This window comes from Bison bison, unplaced genomic scaffold (genome assembly GCF_000754665.1).
Source record: "Bison bison bison isolate TAMUID 2011002044 unplaced genomic scaffold, Bison_UMD1.0 scf7180017864343, whole genome shotgun sequence".
NCBI classification, from domain to species: domain Eukaryota; kingdom Metazoa; phylum Chordata; class Mammalia; order Artiodactyla; family Bovidae; genus Bison; species Bison bison.
Window position 1 is genome coordinate 820,454 of NW_011494915.1, and position 18,558 is coordinate 839,011.

The 18,558-nt window shown below is 41.5% G+C and overlaps 1 protein-coding gene across 1 annotated transcript in view; it reads right to left on the bottom strand.

Annotated features, from left to right (window-relative positions):
- SUCLG2 (succinate-CoA ligase, GDP-forming, beta subunit) overlaps positions 1–18,558 on the bottom strand; it is a 273,120-nt gene that overhangs the window by 253,975 nt on the left and 587 nt on the right. The gene's annotated exons all lie outside the window — the stretch shown is intronic.

The window sequence follows — 18,558 nt, forward strand, 5'->3', positions numbered from 1 at the left end:
GTGAGACAGCAAAAGAGACAAAGATATAAAGAACAGACTTTTGGACTCTGTGGGAGAAGGCAAGGGTGGGATGATTTGAGAGAATAGCACTGAAACATGTATATTACCATATGTGAAACAGATGACCAGTCCAAATTCGATGCATGAAACAAGACACTCAAAGCCAGTGCACTGGGACAACTCAGAGGGGAGGGATGGGGAGGGAGATGGGAGGGGCGTCTGGGATGGAGGACATATGTTCACCATGGCTGATTCATGTCAATGTATGGCAAAAACCACCCCAATATTATAAACTCATTAGTCTCCAATTAAAATTCAAAAAACAATTTTTTTAAGTGTCTTTGTTAAGTAAGTGAGACAATTTTTGAAAAGCCACTAGGTATCTTAAGGAAAATAGATGGGGAAACAATGGAAACAGTGACAGACTTTATTTTCTTGGGCACCAAAATCACTGCAAATGGTGACTGCAGCCATGAAATTAAAAGAGGCTTGCTCCTTGGAAGAAAAGCTATAACAAACCTAGGCAGCATATTAAAAAGCAGAGACATTTCTTTGCCAACAAAGATTCATCCAGTCAAAGCTATAGTTTGTCCAGTGGTCATGTATGGACGTGAGTGTTGAACCATAAAGAAAGCTGAACGCCGAAGAATTGATGGTTTTGAACTGTGGTGTTGAAGAAGATTCTTTAGAGTCCCTTGGACTGCAAGGAGATCCAACAAGTCAATCCTAAAGGAAATCAGTCTTGAATATTCATTGGAAGGACTGATGCGGAGGCTGAAGTTCCAATACTTTGGCCACTTGATGTGAAGAACTGACTCACTGGAAAAGACCCTGATGATGAGAAAGACTGAAGGCAGGAGGAGAAGCGGACGACAGAGGATCAGATGGTTGGATGGTATCACCGACTCAAAGGACATGAGTTTGAGCAATCTCCAGGAGTTGGTGATAAACAGGGGAGCCTGGTGTGCAGCAGTCCATGGGGTTGCAAAGCATCAGATATGACTGAGCAGCTGAACTGAATTGTTCCTAAGGATAGGGCTCATCTGATGGCTCAGTAAAGAATCTGCTTCCAAGGCAGGAGAACTCAGCTTTGATTCCTGGCTTGGGAAGATCCCCTGGAAAAGGAAATGGCAACCCACTCCAGTATTCTTGCCTCGAAAAGAATACCGTCCACAGGGTTGCAGGACTGACCAACTAACACTTTCACTTTCAACCTAAGGATGGGGGTTGGTTGCCAGGGGAACCAACCTAGTGATTAGAGGGTTAGAATTTTCAGTCTCACCCTTCCACCCCAGGCAGGGGAGAGGGCTAGAGATTAAGTTCAATCACTGAAGGCCAAAGATTTAATCAATCCTGGCTCTGTAATAAAAATCTGTGTGCCAGGAGATTGGGAGAGCAGAAGTGTGGTCAACAAGTGGAGACTGAGGGAGAGTGTTTCACTTCATAAGCCTCCCTGTACACTCGCCTATGGCATCTCTTCAATCTGGCTGTTCCTGGGTTATAGCCTTTTACAATAAACTGGTAATCTAATGAGTAAAATGTTTCTCTACATTCTGTGAGCCACTCTAGCAAATTAATGAAACCTGAGGAGGGGGTCATGGGAACCTCCAGTCTATAACCAGTGGAGCACTAGTACATGTGACACCCTAGATTTGATATTGGTCTCTGAAGTGGGATGGCAGCAGTCATGTTGGACTGTGCCCTTAACTTGTGGAATCTAACGCTATTTCCACGTCAACAGTGTCAGACTTTAGTTGCATTGTAGGACACCCAACTGCTCAAGAATTGTTTGGTGGTATTAAAAAACTCATACATTGGAACTGATGTTAGAATCTATGCCCTCAGGCTCAGCATTCCCCCAAACCAGTCACAAGACTTCTGCTTCCATTTGAAACCTATCTCTTACACACTCAGCCATTCAGTCCTTCATCATTTTTTTCATTATTTTTAAATTAGTGAGGAAAATTTGTTTATAATTTCACTATCTCAAAATTTAGTTTTTCTAACTAACCAAACAGCACATTTATTTTTTCATGCTAATTATAAAAAGCTTAAAAACTGAAGTCTTTTCTTTCTCTGTATTGTTGGTTTTCAACTTTAACGATACATCACTTTTAAAAAGTTCTGAATCTTAACAAACACTCACCATTAATAGTTTATACACTTAATCAAAAATAATTAATAACTCTCAGCTTTCTTTATATTACTTATTAAAAACCTATGTAAGTAAGCCCTAAGGCTGGTATAAGACTGCATATTAAACGTGGTTTTTCTGCCCTTCATTTCAAAGTTATGTTAACCCAAATACGTCCCTCAAAGTCCAGGTGGTCATCTGGACAGCAATTAGGAGAACACTAGAATAGATGGTAACATCAAACAAAAGATAAAGATCGTTTCCTTATAAAAATGTAATGAGATCTCCACATATAAGCTGAAAAGTGTAACATTCTCTGATTATAAATGGCTGGAGAATGGCTATCATCATAAAAATCCATAAACAATAAATGCTGGAAAGGGTATGTAGAGAAGGAAACTCTCCCACACTGTTGGTGGGAAGGTAAAATGGTATAGCCCCTATGGAAAACAGGAGCTTCCCAGGGGGCACTAGTGGTAAAGAGCCTGCCTGCCAATGCAAGAGACACAAGAGATACAGGTTCGATTTCTCATTTGGGAAGATCCCCTGGAGGTGGAAATGGCAACCAACTCCAGTATTCTTGCCTGGGAAATCCCATGTACAGAGGAGCCTGGTAGGCTACAGTCTTTGAGGTCACAAAAAAGTCAGACATGACTTAGTGAGAGAGTCATTTCCTAGGCAGGTTGATAGGAAATCTAGGGGTCCCCAAGGAGAGAGGGGTCTGGAATTCTCAAGGAGGAAGAAAGGACAAACTTTTTCTTTCTCCACATTCCTTAGGATTATATAACAATAATGTATCCTGCCTGAGGACAGTCTCTGGATTAAGGACAGTCTTTGGATTAAACCTTCTGGCTAATTCTGTTATCTTAAAATGTAAATTATGGGAGTAGGTCTGATGAGGTCTTTACAACCTCCAGACATTCTTTGGATTCATTAGAGAGCATATAACTTCATTGTCAACACTAGCAAGCGGGTACTCTTTCTACCCCCTTCCGATGCCTATGTCAGAAGCTTTCTCTATCTCCTTTATACTTTAATAAAACTTTATTACACAAAAGCTCTGAGCGATCAAGCCTCGTCTCTGGCCCCGGATTGAATTCTTCTCCTCCGGGGGCCAAGAATCCCGGTGTATTTGCGTGATTCAACAACAACCTTTCATTAGCAACTAAACAGCAATGGCAAATACTGTTCTGCATTCTCAGCCATGTCCAATTCTTTGTGACCACATGGACTGCAGCCTGCCAGACCCCTCTGTCCATGGGATGTTCCAGACAAGAATATTGGAGTAGGCTGCCACTTGTTCCTCCAGGGGATCTTCCCTACCCAGGGATTGAACCTGCATCTCCTACACTGGCAAGCAGATTGTTTACCACCAAGCCACCTGGGAAGCCCATGGAGAACAGTATGGAGGTTCCTTAAAAAACTAAAACTAGAGCTACTACATGACCCTGCAATCTCACTCCTAGGCATATGTCTGGAGGAAAACATGATCCAAAAGGATACATGCACCCCAATGTTCACTGCAGCACTGTTTACAACAGCCAAGACATGGAAGCAACCTAAACGTTCATTGACAGAGGAATGGATAAAGAGGATGATGGTACATATATGCAATGGAATATTACTCAGCCATTAAAAATAATGAAACAATGCCGTCTGCAGCTATGTGGATGGACCTAGAGACCATCATACTGATGAAGTAAGTCAGAGAAGGAAAAATATCATGGGACATCATTTATATGCGGAATCAAAAAAGAAATGATACAAATGAACTTACAAAACAGAAAGAGACAAATTTAGAGAACGAACTTATGGTTGCTGGTGGGAAGGAATACTTAGGGAGTGTGGATGGACTTGTACACACTGCTACATTTTAGATGGATAACTAACAAGTACCTGCTGTACAGCACATGAAACTCTGCTCATTGTGGCAGCCTGAATGGGAGGGGAGTTTGGGGGAGAATGAACACATGTATGTGTATGACTGAGTCCCTTCACTGTTCACCTGAAACTATCAAAACATTGTTAATCAGCTATACTCCAATACAAAATAAAAAGTGTAAAGTAAAAAAAAAATCTAAAAGGCTGGTCTCCACTCCCAATCTGGGGCTAAGTGCAAGAAAGTCCTTACCCCAAGAAATTTCCTTGTAGATTTCCTTGTAGCCCTCCTGACACCAGCATGACACTACAGGGAACCTCTGTCTCTCCTTACCTGCCATTTCCCCACCTCAATTCTTCTGATCTCTGACTTGGCTTACACTGCTCATCTCCCTTTCAAGTTGCAATATTGAGGGGATTTAGGAGGAAAGCAGGAAAAACATCATTGGAGTTTTTTTACAAAAATAAAGCCCTTCTGTTTATTATTTATGTAGCCAGAACTTAACTGTATATTTGTTATACATAGTTAACACAATATTTTAATACAGTTCAGTTCACTCGCTCAGTCATGTCTGGACTCTTTGCGACCCCATGGACTGCAGCATACCAGGCCTCCCTGTCCATCACCAACTCCCAGAATTTACTCAAACTCACATCCTTTGAGTCGGTGATGCCATCCCACCATCTCATCCTCTGTCATACCCTTCTCCTGCCCTCAATGTTTCCCAACATCAGGGTCTTTTCAAATGAGTCAGTTCTTCACATCAGGTGGCCAAAGTATTGGAGTTTCAGCATCAGTCCTTCCAATGAATATCCAGGACTAATCTCCTTTAGGATGGACTGGTTGGATCTCCTGCAGTCCAAGGGACTCTCAAGAGTCTTCTCCAACACCACAGTTCAAAACTATCAATTCTTCAGTGCTCAGCTTTCTGTATAGTCCAACTCTCACATCCATACATGACAACTGGAAAAACCATAGCTTTGATTAGATGGACCTTTGTTGGCAAAGTAATGCCTCTGCTTTTTAATATGCTGTCTAGGTTGGTTATAATTTTTCTTCCAAGGAATAAACGTTGTTTAATTTCATGGCAGCAGTTACCATCTGCAGTGATTTTAACTGACCATCATCAATTTGCTTTAATTATTACATTTTAATTGATAGCTTATTTAATATATTTATTTAGATAATATATTTAATGAACACATTTAAGTTAAATGAAATTTAATCACATTATATAATATGATTTATTAACTATGATTTAAATATAATTTATTAAAGTCAGTGATAATAATATAAAAACCAATAACTAAAATTTATTGATCATCTATGGCATGGTGCTAAGAGGGTATACAGGGCCTCAGTTAATCCTCAGTATAATTTTGGGAGGTGACTACTGTAACTGTCTACATTTTATAGAAGAGAAAACCAAAAACAGAGAAATTTCATCAAGTTTCAAGAATGAGCAACTTTTTCGCACCACTTTAATGCACCACTAGGAAAAACCTGCCAATCAATCTATGACACAAGGATAAAACACATCTATATTTCAGAGATGGTGAAATGTGAAAAATGTAAAGTGTCTTATAATAAAATACGTAATTTCCACAAGATCACAAATCTACTACATGTCACAAGTGAGACTGAATACAAGCAGCCTGGTTCCAGTCCTGGTTTATGTCTGTTGTGGTCATTAAGTCGCTAAGTTGTGTCTGACTCTTTTGCAACCCTGTGGACCACAGCCAACCAGGCTCCTCTGTCCATGGGATTTCCCAGGCAAGAATACTGGAGTGGGTTGCTATTTCCATCTCCAAATTATGCCCATTAAGTAAGTAAGTGAAAGTTGCTTGGTTTTGTCCTGAATCTTTCCTACTCCATGGACTGTAGCCCATCAGGCTCCTCTGTTCATAGAATTCTCCAGGTAAGAATAATGGAATGGATAGCCATTCCCTTCTCCAGGTCATCCTCCCGACCCAGGGATCAAACCCGGGTCTCCTAAATAGCAAGCAGATTTTGTACTGTCTGGGCTACCTGGGAAGCCTAGTATTCTGGCATAATTATTAACAGTGCTCCCTTTAACTACCAAAAGTGCCCCAGTTTCAAGGATAAAATATAGTTTTCCTACTTATGGTTTAAATGAAATAAATCCTGTGCCGAGTCCCACATGACTGTACCAGGGATTAATGTCGGAGCCAGCACCTTCTGCAGACAGCTTCAAGGAAGTCCTGCCCAATATGGCAGGTTTTTATTGAGTGATGGCAAAAGAACCCAAACAAATCCTCTTAGGGAAGTGTAAAGTGGAGATGAACCCAAGAGAAGTTGGGTTACTTCAAATCAGATTATTACTCCAAACAAAGCTGAGACGTATTCCAGGGCCACATAAAGCCTGCTTTCTACATTTGTCTTGAAAACACTCACTTGACTATTTGGATGATTGCCATGATAACCCTTTTCCCACTTAATAATTTTCTCCAGAGAATTATTTCATTGTGATAAGAAAATGGTCTAAAACAAAGCCCACTACATCACCTTGTTATTTAGTCGTTAAGTCGTGTCTGATTCTCTGTGACCCCATGGATTGCAACATGCCAGGCTTCCCTGTCCTTCACCATCTCCCAGAGTTTGCTTCAATTCACATTCTTTGAGTCGGTGATGCCATCCAACTATCTCATCCTCACCTTAATTTCCGATAAATTAGCCTAAGACCAGCCAAGTGAAAAGTGAGACAATTTTCAGAAATTTGAGAACGCAAAAAAGGAAACAAAGCAAAAGTGAACATGTGAACTTGGAGAAGAAGATGGACAAGTTAGTAGCAGTTCATAAAGGAACTCTAAATGGATCAGGCCACCCCACCAACACTGCACCCAGAGACCTCCTACTCAAGAGGCTATGATGCTGCTCCTCTCCAAGACCTCCCTACCTCAACCACAAATGGAAGGGCAGAGATGCATACTTTACAAAGCAGCATCCAATCTTGCAGCTGGCCAGTGACTTGAACATTAGAGCAAAATGATAAGCTAGATCAATGAGATGTTCTTGTTATTAAAACTGTAACATTCTGGGAGACAGAGATGGATGATGTATTAGGGTTAGGAAGCTGGAGTGGACCAAAGAATGGACAAAGTTATGGGCAGGTGGAAGTTATAGAGAAATAGTACCCCTAGTAGCAACCAATTAACACAAACGAAGATCCACAGAGGAGCCAACATCAAGGAAGATTAATCTTCAGTTCTGGTATGTGTCCCTTTCAATAAATATTTCTCTTTTTTTACCCGCTTGAGATAAGTCCAAGGAGATCTTTCAACCAAAGAAGGCATAACAATCAACTGCATCGTCCATACAAGAGTGAGAGCACGAACGGAAATAACTAAGCCAGATGGCATGATTCCACAGGGCCCAGAATGCTGTGAATACTGGATAAGGTAGGCTTGGAACTTGGGAAAGCTCTTCATTGTGCTCAAGTTTAGAAACCTGCACTTTGCAAGCCTGGCAAATTTATGGGTCTTTATATTTCTCTTCTTTTATTCACCTGTTCTTGTTCTGTAGGCCATAACAACATGTCCAGAGAACACCTGAGCATAAGGACAGAGCACATGGTTCCATGGCAGAGATAAGCAAGGATCTTTCATAACTACAGCAACTCACACCTTCTCTGCTAAGGGACGGTAAACAGCCTTTTATCACCTTTTTGGTACACGGCAGTGGAGAGAAGAAGCCAGCAATGGAGATCCAGCAGGGAAAACATGAATCTTGTTCAGCCTCTTTACTTAATAATGCCAATGTTTCTCGTCTATCCTGACTGCCACCATTCAGTCCATTTTAGTTAGAAGGACCATATATCAGTTTTCTAGGCACAGCTTGGGTTTCTCTTACATGCACTGGTGTAATTACTCACAGAGCTCACATTCACTCTGAAAAGTATCCTGATTTGACAATAAATTATGTGGTCACCCTGATTTTGATCCAAAACCCTCATCTTTTTTCACTTCCACCACTCGAGGGAAAAACAAAAAATTGTTCCTCAATCTGTGACACAAGTCTACAAACACATTCAGTTTTCAGAGATGTTGAAATGTGAAAAAGAAAAAAAAAAAAAAATGAATCCTGTAATAAAATATGTAAATAATTTTCACACATCACAAAGATAACCAGTGTTGAGGGCAAGACTTAAACCCATGCAGTGAGAGTCTGGTCCTGGTTTGTGTCTATTATCCTGGGCATAATTACTACCAGCACTCAAACAGTACAACAATCTCCTGAATGATTTCCATACTTACAACCCTCCAACCCTCTCCACACTACATGAAGAAGGAATACTCTAAAGGATAAAGCTGCCCCTGCCACCCCACTGTCTAAAACACTTCAATGGTTCCCCTTGTCCTCAAGAACTAATCTTAACTGCATTACCAGACTCACAGGATTAGCAAAATTTTGCCCCTGCTTATATCTCCAACCTCATCTCTCACTGCTCCCTGACCTCTAACTTCACAAGGCACCTTATCCAATTCCTCAGGATCCTTGGGTCACAACCCTGGACCTAAGACAGCCTAGAAATGGAAATGGGATAAGCTCATGGAGAAATGAGGGTAGAAAAAGATCCACCCCCTCTTATTCCACCCCTATTCTTACGCCCCAAACTTACACAAACCTATTCCTTAAGCTTTGCCATGTCTCAAATATCAACTCAAACATTATATCAAACTTCTTCATTTTAAAATAAAAATAAATTTTAGAGGTAAATGTTAGAAATTTATGCTTTTGTGACTAGTATTCAGGTGCTGTATTATTGGGACTCATTTCTAGAAAGGGACAAAAGCTGGCAACATAACCAGCACATTGATCGAAGTCTGAACTCAGAATACTAGAAAACTCTATCCTCTATCACCATTCCCCAAAACTCACTCTCCAAAGCCAGTTTCACAGTTTGTTCAGTATTCCTGAAATGCTAAAGGCAGTGCTGTGTGCTGGGCAGACAGTGAAGGGCATATGCCAGTTGCCCTTAGGTACATGCCAAGCACTGTAATCTAGTGTTTGGGTGTCCGCCCACCTCAAATCTTTGACGCACATGAGGTACAGAAACCATGGCTACTAAGTCAACACTAAGATATGCAAACATTTCTGGAATGAAGCAACATCCAGGATGGTGCAACTGAGCTCCCTATGTGACCTTCCCTACTGCCACCTTAAGCCTCACCAGACCTTCACCCCATCTTTGCAATGAGAACTGGGGCCCAGGAGACAGGCCTTCAACTCTCTGAGCCTCGAGATCCCTAGATGTAAACTGAGAATAATCACCTGTTTCACGTGGTTGCTACAGGATTAAGTGAAATAAAACATTTGGAAATGCCTAACCCTGACATGGCAGCAAATGATAAATGCTTACCAAATCTGGGAAAGGAAAACTATTCTGACTTAATAATGCCTAAATTTATAAACCAACCAAATTTAGCTTCAAAAATTCACTGCAAGAGAAATAATGACTCTGAGCCTACCATCTAACCAGAATGTCAGATGTCATGCATATCATCTCACTCAATCTTTGTAACCATCTGTAAGAAGTATCTCCTTTTAGAGAACAAGAAATTGAGGGTCAGTCAAGTTCAGTAATGTGTAGAGCTAGAATTTGGCAGACCTAGAATTTGAATTTAGTCCTATTTTAATACAGAAATCATACCCTTTTCTCCTGCTTCCCAGACCCTGGAGCCTAGTAAGGAGGGTGTCAGATAAGAGCCTGATAAGAGTCAGATGGATGATATCACCCACTCAATGGATATGAGTTTGAGCAAGCTCTGGGAGATGCTGAAGCACAGGGAAGCCTGGCATGCTATAGTCCATGGGGTCACGAAGAATCAGACACGACTGGGAGATTAAAGAACAACAAAAGAGCCAGATAAGAAGACAATCATGAAAAGTTGATTAGTCCATCTATGTTAAAGAGCCTCTTGATCAGGGTCAAAGAAGAAAGTGAAAAGGCTGGCTTAAAACTCAACATCCAAAAAACTAAAATCATGGGATCTAGTGCCATCATTTCATGGCAAATAGAAAGGGAAAAAGTGGAAACAGTGACAGATTTTATTTTCTTGGGCTCCAAAATCACTGTAGATGGTGTCTGCAGCCATAAAATTAAAAAACACTTGCTCCTTGGAAGGAAAACCTATGACCAACCTAGACAGCATATTAAAAAGCAGAGACATCACTTTGCCAGCAAACACCCATCTAGTCAAAGCTTTGGTTTTCCCAGTAGTCATGTACAAATGTGAGACGTGGATCATAAAGAAGGCTGAGTGCTGAAGAATTGATGCTTTCACACTGTGGTACTGGAGAAGATTCTTGAGAGTCCCTTGGACAGCAAGGAGATCAAACCAGTCAATCCTAAAGAAAATCAACCCTGAATATCCATTGGAAGGACTGATGCTGAAGGTGAATATCCAATACTTTGGCCAATACTGATGCAAAGAGCCAGTTTACTGGAAAAGATTCTGATGCTGGGAAAGATTGAGGAAGGAACAGAAGGGGCCAAAAGAGGATGAGATGGTTGGATGGCATCACCAACTCAATCGACATGACTTTGGGCAAACTCTGGGAGATGGTAAAGGACAGGGAAGTCTGCTGTGCTACAGTCCATGGGGTCACAAAGAGTCAGACACAACTTAGTGACTGAACAACAATAAATTAGCATAAGCTCAAACACTAAGGTATCCATCCCTCAGGGACAAAAAGATGTGGAAAGGTAAGCAATCAGCATAATTAAACAGTTCAGTTCAAACAGGACCATCTGGCAACATAACTTACTGTTTTAACAGGTATCATCATAAGGCAGGTGACTCCCAGGCCCTGTGATTTTAAGCAAGTTATTACATGACTGGTCTATGCCCCTGCTCTGTTACATGCAATATGAAGACAGTACAATCTGCCTGTAGTAACACGTAGGTTTAAGGAAATCATGCACAGAAATCACTTTGCACAGAAACCGTCACATATGAATGCACACAGTACTATTATCATGAAAGCCCTTTCACCACCAGACTTTTCCTTTCTAACTTGCCTAAATTATCTGTGTGTGTGCGTGCTCAGTCACTTCAGTCATGTCCAACTCTTTTGCACGCAGCCCCATGGACTGCAGCCCACCAAGCTCCTCTGTCCATGGGATTCTCCAGGCAAGAATACTAGACTGGGATGCCATGGCCTCCTCCAGGGGATCTTCCAAACCCAGGAATCAAACTGGTGTCTCCTGCATCTCCTACACCGCAGGTGGAGTCTTTACCCACTGAGTCACGTGGGCATCAATCCTCAACTTCTCTGTTACTTACCTGTCTCTTGTTCTCTGCACTCCATGAATTCATCTAAACCATAAAAGCTTACTGGATACCTGGTCAGGCAGACTGGTAAAATAGGAGTGCATAAGAACAGTCTTTACCCTCACAGACTTTACATTCTTACATTTGCGGGAAAGGAAGGAAGACAGATAATAAAACAAAGAAATAAAAACACATAATAAACTACCAAATAAAGTGATTAAGAATCCACCTGCAATGCGGAAGACCTGGGTTTGATCCCTGGGTTGGGAAGATCCGCTGGAGGAGAGCATAGCAACTCAATCCAGTATTCTTGCCTGGAGAATCACCATGGACAGAGTAGCTTGGCGGGTGACAGTCCATGGCTCGCAAAGAGTCGGACACAACTGAGCGACAAAGCACAGCACAAAGTGTTAAAAAGCAGGTGAGAAGCAGAAAATAGTCTCGGGGGGAAGGTCAGTCAGATAATATCTTATATAGAAAAAACCCTGTTGGAAGACTACTTAGAATCAGAAAGTTGAATGATAAGCTGAATGATGGGAGAGGAGAACAAGGCCTGAGATCAGAAGGAACAGCATTTCAGGCAGAGGAGAAAGCAAGTGCCTCTAACAGTGCCTTGCTGCTGTTGCTGCTGCTGCTAAGTCGCTTCAGTCATGTCTGACTCTGTGCGACCCCATAGATGGCAGCCCGCCAGGCTGCCCCATCCCTGGGATTCTCCAGGCAAGAACACTGGAGTGGGTTGCCATTTCCTTCTCCAATGCGTGAAAGTAAAAAGTCAAAGTGAAGTCACTCAGTCGTGTCCGACTCTTAGCGACCCCATGGACTGCAGTCTACCAGGCTCCTCCATCCATGGGATTTTCCAGGCAAGAGTACTGGAGTGGGGTGCCACTGCCTTCTCTTAGAGGACTAAAAACATAGCTCTACTGATCTCACAATGCTGCAGTATGATTATTGGTTTACACACCAGTTTTGCCACTAGACTATGAGCCCCCTGAGGGTAGGGCTGTGTGTCTTCTTCCTGCACTCCCTCACTCATGGTACATTCTCTAAAGCACTCGATTTATAGGGAAGATAGTCTTCCCTATAAATAGTCTCTGCGTTCAGGGAGCTTACAACAAATAGCACTGGGCAAAGACTAAGCATTCAGAAAATATTTACTAAGTGAACAATATGTGCTTGATGTTCAGTTATGTAGTTCAGCATCATGGCAAATTCTGGCCTTTCTACAGCCCTTCTTTCCTTCCTCATTTGCCTAAACGTTCTCCACCAGCCTTTCATGTCTGCTGCAATGACTGCTCTAATCTCCCCATCTCTCTCTCCTCTGCCTTGGCCCATAATCCACTCCACCTGGCATGCCTTCTCCTACATCTTTACCAGACTAATTCTAATGTCATTTTCCAAAATTTCATCAATATACTGACTTTCTGCACTGCTTCCCAGGTGTTGCAGTGATAAAGAATCCGCTTGCCAGTTCAGGAGATGCAAGAGACATGGGTTCAATCCCTGGGTCGGGAAGATGCCCTAGAGAAAGAAATGGCAATTCTCTCTAGTTTTCTCACCTGGAAAATCCCATGGACTGAGAAGCCCGGCAGGCTACAGTCCAAGGAGCTGCAAATGAGTTGTACATGACTAAGCACACCCAGCACACACACATACTGATTTTATTATTTGCTCAAATGTATAGAAATCTCTCAAATTCTTCAGGCAAACGTTTTCATCAAGTAACAGAGAATGATGGATGTAGCTAGCAAAAGACAATACCAGATTGAGTGAATAGTAAAACTAGTTGAAAGACAAATGATCTGAAGTTGCATATATAACTGCTTTTCCTCCCCAAAATACAAGATACGTCAGTGAGTTTCTGGGCATTGTGCCTATAGAATTGGACCAGGATACAAGGGCAGCAAGATTCTCATGACTGTAGGTCTGTGTACTCTATCTCTCATCCATGAAAGAAATGCTTCCTTCTGAATAAACAAAACCAACTTGGGATGAGCTATCACTTAAAGATCTTCCCCACACAGAAATCAGTAGTTTAGCATCTAAAGTATTTGACATGAATTTCCTTTTCTAAGGATACTGCAGTTGTAGTTCATTTTTAAAGAGAAAAAAAGTCAGATATTTATTCTTCTAGGCAAGAAGGCAGATAAAGGTCAGTCACAACTTCCAATGCAGCCTCCACAGCCGTATTTAGCTGATTAAAAATTTCCATGTAAGCTTCAGCCTTCACTTCTAAAAGCCAGCCATCTATCTTTCTTTTCCCACTTCTGAAAAAGAGCAGAAAATCAAGCTGGAGTCAGCTATTGTAAGGTATACAACAGCAGGGGCATGGTTTCCATTTCCCTCAACACGGCACATTCCTCCCTGAGTTCCTGGACAGAAACTGTGCTTTTTAGAGAATCACACACCAAGGACTGTACAGCTAGGGCCTCAGGGACAGTGTTGCCCACAACGTCTCTGCTTCTCCTACAACAGAACAGCTCTGTGAACTGCACCCAACCATTATGAGAGGGTAAACATACTAAAAAGCTAAATACCATGATTAGATTACCATTAAACATTTAAACTCAGTGCCCTCAATCAAGACTTCTCCTAAGACATGACTAATGTAACGGGCTCATTTCAGTGCCCAATAAGGCTGTGCCTTACTATATTGTGCTATTTATAATAGAGAGCGCACTATAATTACATGCCTGGCCTTTGGCACCCAGACTTGGATTCAGCTATTTTTTACTAGCTGAAAATCTGTGGGTAGGTCATGCAAGAACTATAAGTTTTTAAAAACTCCTTACCAGACCCTGCAAGGCCCTACTTGATCCAGGCCCTACCTACCTTACACATCATGACTAGTACTATCACGTTCCACCTCTTTAATGGTCTGGATATGTTGAGTTCAGGCCATACCTAAGGGCCTTTGCATTTGTTGTCCTCTCTTTCCCAGAATGTCAAGTCACCTGGTTGGCTACTTTTCATTACTCAGGTCTCAGTTCAAATGTGAAAATGCCACCTCCAGGATCTCATAATGTTGATTACATGAGTGCATATAATTCCATTTACTTAAAGTACAAAACAAAACCAGTGTGTGGTGACTTAATTCAGGAGACCAGTCACTCTTTTCTCAGTAGGAATACTGTAACCACACAAGGGTGTCCTCTGAGTTGCTGCTACATGATTAATTTCTTGATATGGATCTGATCACCTGGACACGTTCAGTTTGTGAAAACTCAAACTGTTCACTTATAACATACATGTTTTTAGTATAGGTGTTCAGTTCAGTTCAGTCACTCAGTCGTGTCCGACTCTTTTCGACCCCATGAATCGCAGCACGCCAGGCCTCTCTGTCCATCACCATCTCTCAGAGTTCACTCAAACTCACGTCCGTCGAGTCGGTGATGCCATCCAGCCATCTCATCCTCTGTCGTCCCCTTCTCCTCCTGCCCCCAATCCCTCCCAGCATCAGTCTTTTCCAATGAGTCAACTCTTCGCATGAGGTGGCCAAAGTACTGGAGTTTCAGCTTTAGCATCAGTCCTTCCAAAGAACACATTGCAATAAAAAAATTAAACCAAAACAATAAAAAGAACAAGTTGTCAAATTGGTTTTCCTTGATAAACTAATCTATGACACACCATCTGGGCTAGACTATTCATTTTCTACCCCCAAGACCTTGTTTTACTGTCTTCATAGCATCTGTCACTGGCTGAAATCATTTTCATTACTGTTTATGTAAGTACAGTCTAGCCATTTCCCACCCCTGTTAAAATACAGTATCATGTAGCCAAGACCTGTCTTGTTTACCATCCCCAAATATCAGCACTTCAAAGGCCTTTTTCCAGTAGAAACTGAATAGAAAAAAATATATGTAAAATAAATGGCAAAAGGGTGGCCCTTTAAGGATCTAACATCAAATAAAAGTCATTAAGTGTTAGAAAAAAAACAAGAACTGTGGTGCTAACTACGTGAGGCCCAACAACAGAGAAAACAAAATGTCAACAATATTCGTTGTTGCTCAGTTGCTCAGCTGTGTCTGAGTCTTTGTGACCCCAAGGACTGCAGCACGCCAGGCCTGCCTGTCCTTCACTATCTCCAGTTTGTCAATGACATTAAGCACCAGGAAAGTGAAAGTGAAGGTCACTCAGTCGTGTCCGACTCTTTGCCACCCCATGGACTGTATGTCCATGGAATTCTCCAGGCCAGAATACTGAAGTAGTTAGCCTTTCCCTTCTCCAGGGGATTTTCGCAACCCAGAGATCAAACCCAGGTCTCCCACATTGCAGGCGGATTCTTTACCAGCTGAGTCACAAGGAAGCCCTAAGAATATGTGGCAAATTTAACTATGAGGAGGGGATAGATAGTGTCATTCTATGGCACTCTGTGGGAGTGGTTGAAGTTACTTCTCACAGCAGAAACTGGGTCTTTTTTTTTTTTTTTAAGAGTATCATTCTTTACAATGTTATGTTAGTTTCTGCTATACAATAAAGTGAATCAGCTCTATGTATACATATATCCCCTTCCTCTTAGATCTCCCTACCCCCTCCCATCCCACGCATCTAGGTCATCACTAGAGTCTGTCATACAGAGTGCAGTAAGTCAGAAAAACATGTATCATATATTGATGCATATATGAGAAACTGGGTCTTTTATCTCTATACACACAAAAGTTTTGCACAAGGCATGGCACAAAGTAGGTCTGAGCCAAGAATAGCAACCGATTTCTGAGTCACTTCGGGAGGATTCTAAAGTTTCCTGGAAAAACAGGGTCCTATTCAAGTGTAATGTCTGCCCTGGGCAAGGGAGTAAGTAAACACAACATAAATGCATAGACAGGTGGAGCAGATACAAAGAAATACCCAATAATATGAAAAGGGCTCCTTACATAACATTTACTTTTTCTACTGCTACTGCTAAGTCGCTTCAGTCGTGTCCGACTCTGTGCAACCCCATAGACGGCAGCCCAACAGGCTCCCCTACCCCTGGGATTCTCTAGGCAAGAACAGTGGAGTGGGTTGCCATTTCCTTCTCCAGTGCATGAAAGTGACAAGTGAAAGTGAAAGTGAAGTCGCTCAGTCACTCAGACTCCTAGCGACCCCATGGACTGCAGCCCACCAGGCTCCTCCATCCATGGGATTCTCCAGGCAAGAGTACTGGAGTCGGGTGTCATTGCCTTCTCCGTATTTTTTCTCTTTTTTTTTTTTCTAAGATGTTTGCAAAGAAAAAATTAAAATGGATCAGTAGTGGTCATGGTTACTTACTCTATGCTCTGCAGACTAACTTACATGCTGTTATAATGTATTTTCATGAAGAAACTTATACCAGAAACTGGTATAATGGAAACTGAAAAGAAAACCTTTAACCTGGAATCAGCTCTGCCACAAACTCTCTTTATAACCTTGAACAAGTCCTTGAACTTCGTTAGTGCTCCATTTTTTGACCTGTGAAATAAGTTTTTTGGATCAGACGCTTGCTAATGCCCATTTCCAGTTCTTGAACACTGTTTACTATTCTTGACTTAAAAAAAAAAAAAAAAAGAATTTTCATCTCTTAAGTTTGTGTTCACAGGACAACACTTCATCTACAAGTACATAAATCAAAGTTTTCAGAGTGAGGCAGAAGATTCTTTTACCCAGTTTTCTTGCCAAACCAAGGGTATCCCCCACCCAGATTTTCTAAAGTGTTGTATTCAGGCTCCCATTTCTGAGTAAGGCAAGAAGCCCTATCTTCAGCCAAACACTTGGAATTTTCTATACAATTACTTCTTTTGCTCTAATTTTCACTGCCTTAGGCCTCATGTTTCTCATCAATTCAAGTCTACTTTCATAGTTAGCACCACAATTCTTGGTTTTTTTCTAACATTTAATGAATGGAACTTGATCACCTGGAGGTATTCCCCTTACTCTATTACAACAGTTCTTAGTGATTTTAATTAGACAAAAGCCACCATTCCCTTTGCTATCCTACCATACTGTCAAGTGCCTGTTAAAGACATTACAGTAATGTTATTAGCACCCTTTAAATTTGCATTAACACAAACATACAAATGATAAGTCAGGAAAAGAAAAGAAAAAAAGAATAACTCAGATGTCATAATTAACCAAAGTTTAGAGTAACTCAAAAAATCATCAGTGGCTATCTTTCAATTAAAAAAAAAAATACTATGCACATCCTAGATAAAACTGCAGGAATGATCATTTGTCTCTCATCAATTAAAAATGGGGAAAAGGACAAGGCTGTGCTGTGGCCAAGCCCCATATCGTTTTCTTCAAAAGGGAAGAGATATTTCTAACAGAGAATAAAAAGTTGAGTACTTGAGTCATTTCTCCAAGAGTCATCACCAACTCATAACTCCCCAAAGGCCTTCTGGCTACTGTGGCTCTTGCCACCTACAGAAAGTAAAATCTCCTAGAGGCCAAGTTCTAATAGCTATTCAGTGTCCATCATTGGCCCTCCTAGGATTTTATTCTCTAGAAACAAGGAGAAAGAGGACAAGGCCAATACTCGAATGTGTTCCAATGACAGGACTGAATTTTCACTAAATTGAGGAAGGACATTTCCCATCATTCTCCTTGACCCCCTCATTTCACCGTCTCAGCACCCCATACCCACACCCAACTCTGCCAGTCGGCAAAAGCAGGCACCTCACTCCCAGGAGTTACTAAACCAGCGAGGCTGGGATGGGTTTCTAGGTACCTTCATCACATGGCCTAACAAATGGGTTCAAAACCAGGACTGGCGACTGAGGACTGTCAGTTACCTCAGAACAGGTAACTGAGGACAAGAAAAAAATGTTTCCTGCCATTACAGTAAACAGTAATGTTGCCTACCATCAAAGCAGCAGCCACTACAGTACTCCCATACAGTGCACCCTGAGGGGAACTGAGGATTCTGAGGAACAGTAAACAGGTCCTAGATAAAGTTAAGATGCATATCAAAGGGATAATTTCAATATGCCCAGACTCTTACACCTTCCATATGGAGAAAAGCATCAAAATCACTAACTTGTCATATCTATATTTTGTGATTAGTCTTAACCTTTTAAACTTCCACAACAAGGTTTGGTTTTTGTTTGTTTTCCAGCAAAAACTCCTATAAATCCTGGCTCCTCCCCTACCTCTTTCCAACAATTCCTCAGAACTATCCAGAAACTTCTTCAGGATACAGTCCTCAATAAATGCCTCAAAAAAAAATGTACTTCTCAACGTATACGCTGTGTTTTGTGTGTGTGTGTGTGTGTGTGTGTGTGTGAGCTGGCAACACA